The sequence below is a fragment of the Simochromis diagramma genome, unplaced genomic scaffold (assembly GCF_900408965.1).
Source record: "Simochromis diagramma unplaced genomic scaffold, fSimDia1.1 OVJJ01000216.1, whole genome shotgun sequence".
NCBI classification, from domain to species: domain Eukaryota; kingdom Metazoa; phylum Chordata; class Actinopteri; order Cichliformes; family Cichlidae; genus Simochromis; species Simochromis diagramma.
This window is the reverse complement of record NW_024386883.1, coordinates 15,114,944-15,130,107: the sequence shown is the minus strand read 5'-3', so window position 1 is coordinate 15,130,107 and position 15,164 is coordinate 15,114,944. Positions and strand designations below refer to the sequence as shown.

At 38.2% G+C, this 15,164-nt stretch overlaps 1 long non-coding RNA gene across 1 annotated transcript; it reads right to left on the bottom strand.

The window, feature by feature from the left end:
- Positions 1 to 493: 493 nt before the first annotated feature.
- On the bottom strand, positions 494 to 1,026 carry LOC120734113. The gene is made up of 2 exons (XR_005695971.1): positions 899 to 1,026; positions 494 to 561 (listed from the first exon to the last, which is right to left on the bottom strand). It is a non-coding gene; the product is annotated as an uncharacterized LOC120734113 (long non-coding RNA).
- Positions 1,027 to 15,164: the final 14,138 nt, after the last annotated feature.

Here is a 15,164-nt window from a genome sequence, read left to right as displayed (position 1 = left end):
CCATTTACAGGGTCAATACACAGTTACTAGAAAAGATAAAGGCCAAGGATGCATGCAATCAAAAAAAACCCAAAAAAAACAACTCATGTAGCTTTTAAATTCCGTTGCTTTCATTCAAATACTGTTCTTTTCATTCTAATTCTTTTGTTTTCATTCTAATTCTTTTGTTTTCATTCAAAATCTGTTCTTTTCATTCTAATTCTTTTGTTTTCATTCAAAATCTGTTCTTTTCATTCTAATTCCGTTGTTTTCATTCAAATTCTGTTGTTTTTATTCAATTTCTGTTCTTCTCATTCTAATTCTACTCTTTTTATTCACATTCTGTTGTTTTCATTCTAATTCCGTTGCTTTCATTCAAAATCTGTTCTTTTCATTCACATTCCGTTGTTTTCATTCAAATTCGATTCTTCTCATTCTAATTCTGTTCTTTTCATTCACATTCCGTTGTTTTCATTCAAATTCCGGTGCTTTCATTCTATTCTTTTTGTTTTCATTCAAATTCCATTCTTTTCATTCTAATTCTTTTGTTTTCATTCAAAATCTGTTCTTTTCATTCACATTCTGTTGTTTTCATTCAAATTCGATTCTTCTCATTCTAATTCTGTTCTTTTCTTTCAAATTCCGTTGTTTTCTTTCAAATTCCGTTGTTTTCTTTCAAATTCCGTTGTTTTCTTTCAAATTCCGTTGTTTTCATTCAAATGCTGTTCTTCTCATTCTAATTCTTTTCTTTTCATTTTAATTCCGTTGTTTTCATTCTAATTCCCGTGCTTTCATTCTAATGCTTTTGTTTTCATTCAAATTGCGTTCTTTTCATTCAAATTCCATTCTTTTGATTCTAATTCTTTTGTTTTCATTCAAATTCTGTTCTTTTCATTCAAAATCTGTTCTTTTCATTCACATTCCGTTGTTGTCATTCAAATTCTCTTATTTTCATTCTAATTCTGTTGTTTTCATTCAAATTCTGTTGTTTTTATTCAAATGCTGTTCTTCTCATTCTAATTCTACTCTTTTTATTCAAATTCTGTTATTTTCATTCAAATGCTGTTCTTCTCATTCTAATTCTTTTCTTTTCATTTTAATTCCGTTGTTTTCATTCAAATTCCTGTGCTTTCATTCTAATGATTTTGTTTTCATTGAAATTGCGTTCTTTTCATTCAAATTCCATTCTTTTGATTCTAATTCTTTTGTTTTCATTCAAATTGCGTTCTTTTCATTCAAATTCCATTCTTTTGATTCTAATTCTATTTGTTTTCATTCAAATTCCATTCTTTTCCTTTAAAAGAGCTTTAAGACAAAATTTAGACAATTTTATTTTCTCTGTAGCCTTAAAACAACTAGGGAAGGCACCTTTCGCAATCTGAACTCCTACAGTCAGAAAGAATGTAATGTTCTGATGTAGCAATAATGTGAACACTAATTAGCACAATCACCAAAAGAGCTGTTTGGGAGAGGTAGTGGTGTAACTCAGAGCTCTTTGAGATGATGACACATCATCTTCAGACCTCATGAAGATTATTAGAAATAAATTCTCACTGGAAGTTCAACTTATTGTGTGTTCATGGATACCTAAACCAACTTCTTAGCTGGAACTAAACAGCTAAATCACTTTTTGTTTTTTGCTGCAAGCAGTTTTAGACACACTTCCACTGGCCTTATTTGCATGCTGCCCTTTAAAACCAAGTCGACTTGATTTGATTTGTATTCTGGTTCATTTTTCTTTGTGTTGAATGCAGGATAAACCAACTTCAGTGCAGATTTCTCTCCTCTGAGTGGCCAAAAATCAACAAATGTAGTTTGAATTGGGACCAAAATCATTAAAGTCATGGTATAACTGTAACTGGTCATTAGAGCAGGGCGATATGACCAAAAATATTTATCACGATATACATTTAAAAATTTGCGATAACGATATAACTGATGACATAATTGACACTAGACAAAATGCTTTACAACTCCACAACTTTATTAGTGCAAAAAACCCCATCAATGTATTTTCACTTAAACGAGCAGCTGTTTTTTTTATGTGCATTAAAGTTATATAAAAACGTAACAGTGCAAATTCCTTGCTGACAGTTTAACCCAAAGGCATTTCCAGTGGAAATTGGCTGACATATCTTCAGCCTAACCATGTATAATATCCACAAAACTTAAAAAGAGGTTATACACACACAATACGGTAATATTATGTTGAAGCACAGTACGTATCACTCCGCGAGGCTCCTGCCTACGATAGCCGTAATGCTCCAACAATCCATGAAGCGGTGCGGGTTTGTAGCTTAGCAAAGTCATACTAAAACATTTGACAGATTTTCGAGCGCCGTGTACGGCATAAAATCGTTTCAAGGTCAGTAAACACAACCAGAATTCATACATAAGGCACACGGGATTATAAGAGTCACTGTCGATTTTCAGAAAAATCAAAGGATTGATTTTAAGTGTGCCGTATTTTCCAAACAACACGGTAATAACGACGGCCCGCTAGCATGCTCTACCAAAAATAGTGCTTTGTTGTGTATCTAACGGACGAAAGCCAAACCAGTTCCACACCACTGAAGTTGCAGCATTTTTACAAAACCAATTCTGGTTCATCCGTTTCAGTTAACGATCCACTTTCGCTCTTCTCATTCTGCGTCGCCGCCATGCTTTTTCCGGCATGTGCGTATGTAAACATAGGCACTGCGCATGCGCGTTTTATCCATATTCTATCGCGATATTTCATTTTCCTATCGTTGCCCAAAATTACACCGGTATTACCGTGAACGGTATGATATAGCCCAGCCCTACTGGTCATAGTTCATAGTAGTTGATCTTCAGGTGACCAAAGAAAAAACACCCAAACATAATCCCTTTAGAAAAAGATGAGGTTTGCTGATAACTTGGTATGCTTGTGAGAAGTAAAGTAAAAAAAGACCTCTGCATAAATGCCCTCAGCAGATGAGGGTGTCATTGAACGCTTGGCAGCAAGGCCAGCTTTGCATTGTAATTTCACTGAGCCTCTTGAGTCTTCGGCACACCAGAGGAGACAGCTGCCAATTCCGAGTGCCTCGCCTCTCTCCTGTGATGGATGAGCCCGTCTCGTTCTCTCACCTTGGTTGTGTAATTGAGGCTTTAGTTGTATCACAACCACATGCTTGCAGTCATAAAGTAAAAAAAGTCACCTGTCCTGCACTTAAAGCCTTGCAGCACTTCACACAAACAGTTGTTTGGAGGACATTTGATATACGTTGATAATGTTCACTCACAATGACAATTATACAATTATAAAATCATCATCTTTAACACACAGCTGAAGCATTTATTAAAACAGAAAAGTCAAATAAATTCTCCAGAGTGCACTGCAGTCTCAAAGCCAGTTTTTAATTTGGCATCATTCTGCAAAATAAAAAACCTTGGCATGTGACTTTGTTGTGGTATTATAATCAAATTTACTTCAGTTTCTGAGGGAATACTGTAAAGTAATAATCCAACCTCAAAGTCAAATTACTTTGATAGAAGTTTATTTTGAAAGTTTTACACGTAATCACTTGAAATGTCCATTAATACTTAAGGTATAGATTATAGATCTATGTTGTTTTTTTCTACAAATATCGTTAACTCCAAAATACAAATTCAGTGCTGATGAATACTGAAGCTGATCCCCCTCATTTAAATCTTCACTATCATTATAAACAGGATTTTGGTAGTGCTTTAACCATCTGCTGTGATCGAGACTAAGCTGAGATGGAGATGTTAATTTATTGGTCTTTCCGTGGTCATAGCCTCACATATAGTCCTAAGCTCTGGGTAGTGACCAAAAGAATTTGATCAAAGGGTGCCTGAGCTCAGCCTTAGTGATAAGCCAAAGAGCTCAGTCAATTAGCAGAAGCACAGAGTAGAGCAGCTGCTGCTCTACATCTAAAACTAGATGGCCTCCTGCATGCATCCTTGGTTAGGCATGTCCAACCAGAAGGAGATCCCAGGGCAGGCCCAGGATATGCTGAAGAGATGCTAAATCTAACCTTCACATTCCAATGAATGCACCAGAGAACAAGTTGGTGTTCAGTATCTTGCCCAAGGATATTTGGCATGCAGACTGGAGCAGCCAGCAATCGAACCACCAAGCTTTCGATTGGTAGATGACCAATCTCTGGCTTGGGATCAACTCGGTGTCCCTCCAGCAGTGCTAGAGGAGGCGGCCAGGGAGTGGGAGGTCTGGGAAGCTCTTTTTCTTTCAAGCCACATAGAGACTGCATGAGTGATGGACAATAAAAATTAGTGGTAAGGTGAAATTTTTTTGTTCCCAAAAGACAACAAAGTCCACCCCCCAAAAAAACAACCACAACAAAAAGCAGTTTCCTGAGCTCTTTTTTTTTTGTAACATCTTATCACTTTCAAGTTATCCACTTCTTGACTCATCATTTTTGGAGTCCTCATCCTCCCACAAGTGTCATCAGAACCAACATACTGTGCAGCTGTTGCGGCCTTTCACAGTTTTAAAATAGAACTGTAATGATAACGCCTGTATCGAGCCAATCAGTGTAATGCTTCTGAATGCAACAGCACAGTGCCAATGTGGCTCATCCAAAAATTAATCAACATTTTGTGAGTGGTGCCGGCTTTCATCCGCTGAGGCCAAAATATCTGCAAAGCTTTTACCGAAGAGCCAGCTGATCATTATAAATAGAGCTGAGGGGCGACGATGTTCAGCTTTCCAATGTGGTGCTTGGTATGTGGATGCTGTGAACATGATATAAATTACAGTTAGAAATTGTACATTTATAACTCTCCATCTGCCTGCTAATGCATTCAGCACAGGCATAGAGATTCATGCTTGCTGCAGTGTGCACACGATTAAACTGAGTATATGTTGATTCAAATTGAGTTTGAAGGCTCAGAGTATTTGTGCCTGTGTCAAACACATCTCGCCTGATAGCTGAATGCTTAATATTTCATATGTAACACAGCCTGGCGATCTGTGAACTCAAACTGCAATATATATGAACAAACACGCAGCAAGGACCAGAGCGAAACGGTGGAGCTGCTCTGTTGAACACAAGACGTTTGGCTGGATAAGGAGCAGAGGACCACTTGGCACCGTGACTATATTTGTCTCTCTGTCTCCCTTCACTGTGCTCAGGAACGAGTAAGGATGACATGAAGTTTTTATGGTATAGTGTGTGACAGTAGAGCAATGAAAAACCCTTAATGCTCAAGACTGTGTCACCCCTGTTGTTACTGTGGCTAGTTTTGTGTTTTGTAACTACAGAGTACTTGAATGATGGCAGAGCTAACATACAGCAGGTCAGATGAAGGCTTATTTGTGGAAATTAATCCATAATTTAACCTCATAACAGGCGGTGTCACAGTTGTGGGTCAGTTATTGTAAACTCTGAAGTCCATTTAAACTATAGTTACATTCCCGCAGGTAATAATCATATACAACACTGTGCAAAAGACACCATTATTTTCTTTAGAGTATGTTATGAAAACAGGAAATTGGTGCAGTTTTATTGAAAAGTGAAAACATAAATGGAAATATGGTATGAAAGGCAAACATCGGGTTCATACAATCTAACAACCTTTAAAGTCAATATTTGGTATGACCACCAACTCTCTTTGGCAGCTTTTTTGTCATTTGTGTTTAAGTAGTCGTGTTTTTCTCTCTGCAGGTTAGCAGTGCCTCAAAATGGCCTTCAATCTTTGGTAGAATAAAACATTTTAAAAAAATGATTACGGTTTTTAAAAATGTAACTTCTTTTCACTAAGACACCGATTCCTGTTCTCAAACTTGAGCAGGTGGCGGTGGTGCCCTTGGTGGTGGAGGGAACGTGTGCTTTGATGAGATGATCAGTAATAATGTTTGCAATATTTAATAAGAGAGAACAACATGTATGAGATAGACAGATGGGCAGAAATGAGAAGTGAGTGATGTGAACAGCAGATCTAGTTCTTCTTTGCCACTAATAATGTATGGAATTGAAGATTTCTGTCTACTGGGACGTTTAGACACGTTCATTTTCTATTTGTTAAAGAAAACTCTTTGATTTATCCTTGCTGATGTTCTGTCATCCCACATGGTTTGAATGTTTTATTCTGCTGCCTTATTCAGTCTCTTAAGGGAAGCAGAAGGCCATGTCTCATGGACATCATGATTTATTCGCCAAGTCTGTTTCAGAGTGTTTTTGTTTGTGTTAGTGCTCCGAGTTTTAAACTGAAAATGTGAATAAAAACAGCCAGATGGAAACACACTTTCTAAAGCATTAAAGAGGAAATCCAGCAACATAAAACTGGAGAGAGACTGAAAATAAAAAGGTTATAGCAAAAATCAGTAATTGAGATGCTAAGTCAACATCTACACTTACATTACATTGCTATTTCCAAATAAGTGTCACGCATGTAATACAACTTGTGTGCTGGATGCAGCCTACAACAACTAAAACAAGCTGGGTTTTCTACGCCTCGTGGGTAATACGTTGTCTCAGAGATGCCAAGCTGACTGTCATGAAAAAGGACAGTTTTTGTTTATGTTTAACACTTGGCATTTCATGACTGTTGTGCCACGAGACCAGCCTGTCCCATGATAACTAAACTGACCTTTATGTGCAACTTTGATAGATTTCCTCTTTAATGCGAGCGTTAAACCAAACTGGCCTGCCAGTAGTTTTATTAGTATTATTACTGCTAATCCTAATATGTGAGGCACATACACAGATAATATACACATTTTAAAGGATAAATATTTACTGTCACGGTGAATCGGCACACTGATGGTGTCAGGTTGGAGAGGACTGTCCAAACTGGCTTCTGACTGTTTTGTGGAGTCACCAAGAGCACATATGAGGCATTTAACGTCTGAATATGTATGTCAAAAGAAAGCATTCACAGCTTTCGTGATAATTAAAGACATCATTGTGTACTGATTAGCTCTAACTCACAATGACTCATAAAGCTTCCACATATGCACATAATTTTGCTTGGTTGTAATTGTTTTTTCCTTTTTTTAACACTATTAAATAGACTGCATTCAATTAATAATCTCCTAATAATGGTCTCATTTATGTGACTGAGGTGCTTAGTAATTCTCAAATCAGCATATTTTTTGTCTAAAACAAAGAAGGAAACATTTGTTTCCTGTCTGACTGTTATCAAATTGGGCTTAAATGACAGCTGTTATTGTACACTGCATTGTCCTATTCTTTTTTTCTGTGGCAATTAAAATGCAATGTGTCTGGCTGCACTTATATAGAGTACACACACACACACAGGCCTGAATGATAAATTAATAACTACTCTAACTACTCTAAAGGGCTTTATACTGTGGACAGATTACCTCATTCTTAGTCCCTAAACATCAGATTCAGATAAGCAGCATTTCTCAAAGTAGAAGACTTAAGAAGTGTAACATGGGACACATCTGTTTCTGAACATCAGAGTGGACCAAAATATGCATACATGCATTTTCTTCTCCTTACCCTATTCAAGGTCACAGGAGCCTATCCCAGCTGTCATAGGGACACCAAGTCCAGCGTCTGTCGCAGGGTTAACGCAGAGAGACAGACTATTCTTCACTCTCACATTCACATGTATGCCCATTCTCAAATCACCAATTAACCTGACGTATATGTCTTTGCCCTTTGGGATTAAGCCGGAGTACTCAGAGATCCCATTCTCAAATTCAAACTCCACACTAAGGCTACGTTCACACTGCAGGTCTTAATGCTCAATTCCGATTTTTTTGATCAAATCTGATTTTTTTTGTCTGCTCGTTCACACTACAAATAAAATGTGACAGCAAACGCGCTCTAGTGTGAACCCTCAAAGCGGCCCACATGCGCAAAAGAAGACGTCTCACACACAACGCGCTCTGTTTAGACTCAGACCAAACAATATTATTTGACTGTCTCAGACTTTTCATTTCCCAATTTTGCTTTAAGTTATAAAGTTATTTTGTTATTTACATATGGCCTAATAATGATCCTTATTGCAGTTTTAGAGAGGAGCGGTGCTTCAAAGGATAGCTGCAGATTTCTGTCAGAATCTGCAGGTTATACAGTACAAATAAAATGTTCACGTTTCTCCAACGTTGTCTTCCCAACATTCACTAACATTTACACTGGATGGTCTTCTCGGGCGCTTCTCCGGCGCTGATAATTGGCGTCTCTCTTGTGTCAGTGACGTAAAAGACGGATTTAATGCGACATGACCGTTCAAACAGCTAGTCGCTTTCTAAAACATCAGATATGTATCGGATTCAGTACCACATACGAAAGTGACCCAGATCGGATTTGAAAATATTGGATTTGTGCCGTTCACACTGTCATACCATGATAGAATATGGGTTGCATAGGGTCCAAAAAGTCGGATTTGATGCGCTTTCGCCTGCAGTGTGAACGTAGCCTAAGAGGCCCCGGCCTGCTGGTGGCTTCAAATTCAGTACCATCCTGCTGTGTGTTATAACAGTGCTTACCTGCTGGGGTGGTGAGGTGAGGCCTGAATAGGCTCTTGCTTCTGGTGTCAAGCGTGACCTGCTCTGGGGACAGTGGCAGATGGGGAGTTTGACTGGGAGGGTGGTACACCTGTCAAACTGTAGCACAGGTGTACAGGGAGCACAGGGAGGGCAGAAACCTCCCTTGGAGCAGAAAGACAAAAGCTTGCTTGATTTGACTTGATTTTCAGTATGAATACAGAGTATGAACGGTGTAGCCTTTCAATCTTTATGACTTCAGGTTTTAAGCAGAAGCTTTTGGAAATTTCCCCACCAGGCTAAAGAGTTTGTGGTGGTCACATTTTCATAGTGATGTTGCTTTTTGATCCTTCGATGTTGGGTCTTCCAGAATTCACCAAGCGTGGACAAAGCATGTCTTGTGAAATTAAAATGTGAAGAAATAGAGCGACAGTGGATTTAAAAAAGTAGACATGGATTTAAGGAAGATCGAGAACACAAGCAACAGCACTTTTATTCTTTGTTGTTACCACAAGTATGTAAAAATAAGACTTGCCAAATGATATGTGATCTAAAAGTTAAAACATTTGCGCACCTCTCTATTGCTTTATTGCTAGGTATGCTAATTCCTCTTAAGTGTGTCAAACAGGGGTCCTTATACTTCGTTTTAACTTCACTTTCATGGGCAAATACAGCACCTGGCGATCAAAGATTACTTTTGTGTGGCCAAAAAAGCTGTGCTGGCAGAAAATGAACTGAATGTTCTCTGTCATATGACTCACAACATTACTGTGGGCGTCCATGTTGACAGTTTGATCCACTCACTGGTTGAATTCGTGGTGCCCAACCCCATGAATGCTGCTAGAATTAAGAGCATGATTCTGATCTCATGTAGCTTAGTGTCACCAGTGAAGATCCTCCAACACAAAAATCAGCTTGAAATAAAAGTTGCTTGTTTTTCTCTGTGCACAAGTTTGAGGTCTGCAGTCACACTGCAATGCTCGCAAAGTGAATGGTCAGAAGATGGCCATCTAAGTCTATGTCCACATGTGCGTGGGGATTTTTTAAAAACAGTTTCCCCTTTCATCTTGAAAAATATCTCCATCCACATGAAAGCACAAAAAAGCTGTCAAGAGCATGCCAAAGCAATGGGAGGTGATGTAACTGCATATAATTGCATAGAAATGTTGGCCAGTCCTGTTACAACAATAATGGGATGCTGACAAAAAAAAAAAAAAAAGTGAAACATACAAATTTTGTTTCTGAAAACCTTTACCCTAGAAAGAGTTTTTTCAAAAACTTAGTTTTCAGTGACCCAGAACTTTTTCTACATGTAAAGAAAAAGAAAAAAAAAGGCCAAAATGCAGATATCCATGTAACTGTCGACAGGCCATAAGCTTCATGGTCAAATCTAGAATTATGATCATGTATAAGTAATGTGAAAAATCAAACTGGGCAAGTTTCTGGATTTCTAGGAGCCTATTCCAGAGAAGACTCTATTTACAGAAGACTTCAAGATGATTTAATTACATCTGAGTTTAGGCTTGGTGACTACAGACTTAACTGAATTCACCAGCAGGTTTCTTATAAATCATGTAGAGCACCTTTCACGCTACATGGCTAAAGAAAAAGTGGAATGCAACAACAAAATAGTCCAGTTCTAGTGACACTCTGACATTTTAAAACTAAGACTGTTATACAATTGAGGGCCATACATTTTCAGTTCAATTCAATTTTATTTATATAGCGCAGAATAATAACAACAGTTGCCTTAAAGTGCTCTATATTGCCCTTACAATTATACAGAGAAAATCCCAACCCTCAAACTGCACCACATAAGCAAGCACTTGGCAACAGTGGGAAGGAAAAACTCCCTTTTAACAGGAATTAACCTCCAGGAGAACCAGGCTCAGACAGGATGAACCATTTTCTGTAACTGATTGGGAGTGATGGGAAGAAGACACAACAAAAGACACACCGTGGAAGAGAGCCAGAGATGACTAACTACTAATAATTAAATACAAAGAGAATGGAATGAAAAACGTTTGAAAGACCATAGTTTGGATCAACTTGTTAAGGTGAAAGAATAACTGTAGACGAGTTTAAAAGAAACAAGACTAAATGAATGAGAGGATTTCACTGGTGGATCACATATAGTATTATTCATTTCATTTTTTCATTTGAAGTGTTTTAAAGAAAAAAAAAGATTATTTGCACTTAGTTTCTTATTAATAGTTTTCTTGTATGTTCCAGTCATTCAAGAGAAAGTGAACTTTTCAGGGTAAGTTATCTTGCAGCAGTGCTCACCAGTCAGTGTAAATAATTCACTATAATCTGTCTTATAGTAGCACAACATTAATCTGACATTGTTTTTGCCTCTTTGCAGATGAAAAATAAATATGCCATCTGTGTATAGAAGCTCTATTAACCACAGTTCAACCTTTCTGTGTGCTTTTCTAACTAAAGCACGAGCCATATGCCACGCTTCATCGACTCTGTTTAGTAGCTGTTGTCGTAGAGGATCAAAGCATTCGCCATTGCGCATTTCCAGTGAGATTTCAGTGCCGTGCAACTCTCAGCTCAGCTAAGGGATTAGTCCAGCTTTGACTTTAAAGGGGTGGGGGTGAATTTTAGCCTACAGGGGGTGGCATGTTTCTATTTATGGCATGAACTGCATAAACTCGAGCTTGGTGTCTTCCAGGCATTCACTGGCTTCTTGGCCCTGTTTTGAAAGAAATACTGCAGTATAATTATGTCTAATTATACTGCAGTTATATTTTTTTTACTTCCACGGCATGTGTTTGTTTCATGATTTCAGCATTATGATTGGAAAAAAAATCTAGAGAATACTGATAAATGTGCTTTTCACATGCAAAGCATTTTTCCTGTGAGGTTCCCCAAACTATTTTTAGCTCTGTGAGAACTAATAAGAGAAGATGTTTCATTTCCAGGCGTAACCATTCTTTACCCTCTATAATTAATAGGAGCCATGCTGTGTTTCAGTCTTAACTGTCATGTTGTTAGAGAAGCAGGTGTCGTTGAGATCATCAGGGCTCAGGTCCTGGCATCATATCCTCCAATCATATTCTCCAATTGGTCGATCAGCTAAACGCAGATCGACCAATTACACACCAACTGAGCACACGGGGTCAGGGAGGGGAGGGGTGGAGTAAAAGAGGTTATAGATGAGGGGGGAAAAGAGAATCTGAACATGGCAGTTTTGACAGGATTGCACATTTTCAAATGATAGCTGAAAAAAATGTAGTTAAGCAACTAATAGTCCATCTTTCACAGTCGCGATTATCAGTCTATGATGAAAAAAATCTTTATTCATGTCATGAAGCAGTATTTAAATGACATAAATGTTCTCCAGTAAAACTATTTATATATTTTCCTATCTCTAATATTAATATTGATAATAAACATACTTATTTGAATGAAATCTGAACCTTGCTTTAATCAGTTTAGGTAAAAGTCTTTTTCATGGGAAACCTGAGTAAGAGTGCACTGTAATTTTTAATATTCTCTGATAACATTAAACCTACAAGCTGTATGTTAAAGATGGGAATAATCATTGTCAGTTCACCACTCAATTTTAGTATTATGGCCAATGTTAAACCTATCCTGTCCAGCGGTTGTAGCTCCTCTTGTTATTGTTTATGTTTTATTTATTTATTGCAGTGGAGGTGGAGGTGTTCTGAACCTCAGAACTGTTGATTTACTACAGTTAAAGGAGTAGTCTGATATGGATGAGAACCCATCTATATATCTATCTAAGTATAGTTCTTATTGCTGTAACCTCAAAAGCTGTCAAGGAATAACCTGGCAGAAGAAAAAATAGTGGTGGAAATGTTTTCAGTGGTGCACCATGTTCAATATTGCCGAGATTCTCGCTGTGTCTCGCATTGCTGCAGCACAATGATGTTGTGAATGTCTGACTTAAGATCGTTAAGTATTCTGTTAGATTCTTAGTTAGATTCTTAGTTCACTTATTATTATTTATTGACATATATTCCCTTAGGTTTTTTAGTCTTTAGTTCTTGGTTCCAGCTTTTATTTGTAGTAGTTTGAGCACTTACTGTCTCCTTTCATTACTTTGTCACATGTTAAGTTCGTCATTTCTTTTTATTTTAATGTTTTATTTTTTTTCCCATTCTAGTTTTACTTGTCTCTTGTTTACCTTAATCAGCTGTGTTTAGTTTCCCTCTGGTGTTCCCTTTGTATTCCCTGTGTGGTGTCTTTAGTTTGCTCCTAGAATTCTTAGTTGCTTGTGGAGGGGAAACAATATGTTCAAATCCATCAAATCAAAAAACACTGTTCTGGATTTTTGCCTTGAAAAAGACTACTCTTTTATTCTGCCAAGTTCACATTTGGGTCCTCCACTTCCATATACTCACATCTTCATGAGGGATTGAACTGTGGCCTCTTTGTGAATTATTGTGATTTAATAATCCTCCCTTGCAGAAAGTTTGTAAAATGATTCAATGTTGGACTAAAAATCCCACGAGGTCTACAAGAAATGTAACCGATTGGACTTATCAGTCACAATCCAAACAGTGTTATTCTCACAGGCCAAAGACAGAAAATCTCCATCATCAGTTCGGTGGCAAATTTACCTGTGTGGCTTTACAGTTATGTTTTTTCCCCTCACAACCCAGAGGTTTGCTGGACCAAGTACTGGGGCAAAACACTGCGTTTTTGTATTTGTAATTCATACATCAGAAGCTGTGCAGTGAACTACATTTTTCAGACGCAGTATTGAGAGATATTTGCAGACATTAAAGTTAAAGTAACTAACATTGCAAAGGCTGAAAAGTGTAGTTCTTGTGTGCATCATTGTTTGGTTGCTTTTGTCAGCCGCCAGGATTTTTAGTATGTGTATTTGGCTGAATCTTCCTGTGCTGCCTCACATATTCGGATTAGATAATGGAGTGCTAAGTAAAATAGTTATGCTAACAAGCTTGATTAGAAAGTTGCATCCATGGACTGTACGAGTCCATACTAGAATTACACTCTCCTAAACCAGAGCACTGACTAATTATGAAAGCTCTAGCACACAGCAAGCCACGTTATTTTTCGTTTTCATTGAAAATGCTCCAAAAGCACCACAAACACAGTCAAGAGGTCCTTTTTAGTTGCATTAGTGGAGATGAAACGCAGCAGATAGCTCCTCCTGTGTCAGCATTAGACTGTCAGTGAATAAGGTCACACACCTAAATTTAAACCTTAATAATACCCAACAAAGTTAACATAGATACCTAAACTGCTTTTTGGAGAATGCTTTAAACATGTTATTTTCATGACAGAAAAAAGGTATTTTAACTCGAGCAGTGATTCAACCTCAACTTACCTTTAGAGCAGTGTTTCCCAACCACTGGGCCGCGGCACATAAGTGTACCGTGAGAAATGATCGGGTGTGCTGTGGAAGATTATCTTGTTCCACCTGATTGTTACTCTAAGCGATCGGCGTGAGTAACGGGCAACAAATACATTCTTTTCCACTAGAGGGCAGTAGAACTACCTGCTCTAATTAAATGGGTTGCCAACTGCCAGTAAAACAGAAGAAGAAGTAAAGGAGAAAAAGTAGTCAATCTGACCTGGGTCCTGGAGAAAATTCTGACCCAGATGGTAAATGGTAAATGGCCTGTATTTGTATAGCGCTTTACTAGTCCCTAAGGACCCCAAAGCGCTTTACACAACCAGTCATCCACCCATTCACACACACATTCACACACTGGTGATGGCAAGCTACATTGTAGCCACAGCCACCCTGGGCCGCACTGACAGAGGCAAGGCTGCCGGACACTGGCACCACCGGACCCTCTGACCACCACCAGTAGGCAACGGGTCAAGTGTCTTGCCCAAGGACACAACGACCGAGACTGTCCAAGCCGGGGCTCGAACCATCAATACAGATAAAGGCCCTAGCATGAGGAGGGGTCAGAAGAAAGCAAAAAAGGTATACTGGGGACAAACCGAGCCAATTCAGCTATATCTGGAGCGGAAGGAAAATGATCACTATTATTTTGTGACATTTTTGTTTTGGTATGCCGTGTGTGATTTTTCTTATGTGAAATATGTGCCGTGGCCCCAAATGGCTGGGAAACACTGCTTTAGAGGAACTGCAAAATCACCCACTTAATGTTATGCAGGTCTCCTGCATTACATTAATTATCATTGGGAGTCTGAAGGTAAATACTTTGGGCTTTTTGCCATCTCTGAATGTAAACTTTAGGAAGTTGATATCTGTTAAAAAATAATAATAATAATAATAAAAGAAAAACATACTCAATCGCCCAGAACCAGCAGAACGTCGTGCGTCGTGTTGTGATCATTAATGTTCAGTGGTGTGGATGACCGATGTATATTGGTCGTGTCCAAGTCTAAAAGGATCATATACTTTTCTCTCTTTTGCACAATATTCATTAGGCACGGAGGGGACTGGGGAAGACCTACCACCTCCAGGGGCCCAGGATGTCCAATATTTACTACATGGCGTTTATTTTGTTATCATTTAATCAATTGCGGAATCAATTTATGCAAATCTAGAGCACATTATTATTTGGTATATATGACAAGAATGATTGATTGTGGATTTTTTTTTTCTACAAAGGTGGCTTGAAAGTATGACACTGATCAATACCTTTTTTCAGTCTAGTAAAATTATAATTTCAAGGCTTGAAAGAAAGTCAATGCAGGACTTCTCAAGGTGGACAAACCCTGGAGTTCAGCTGACAATTTT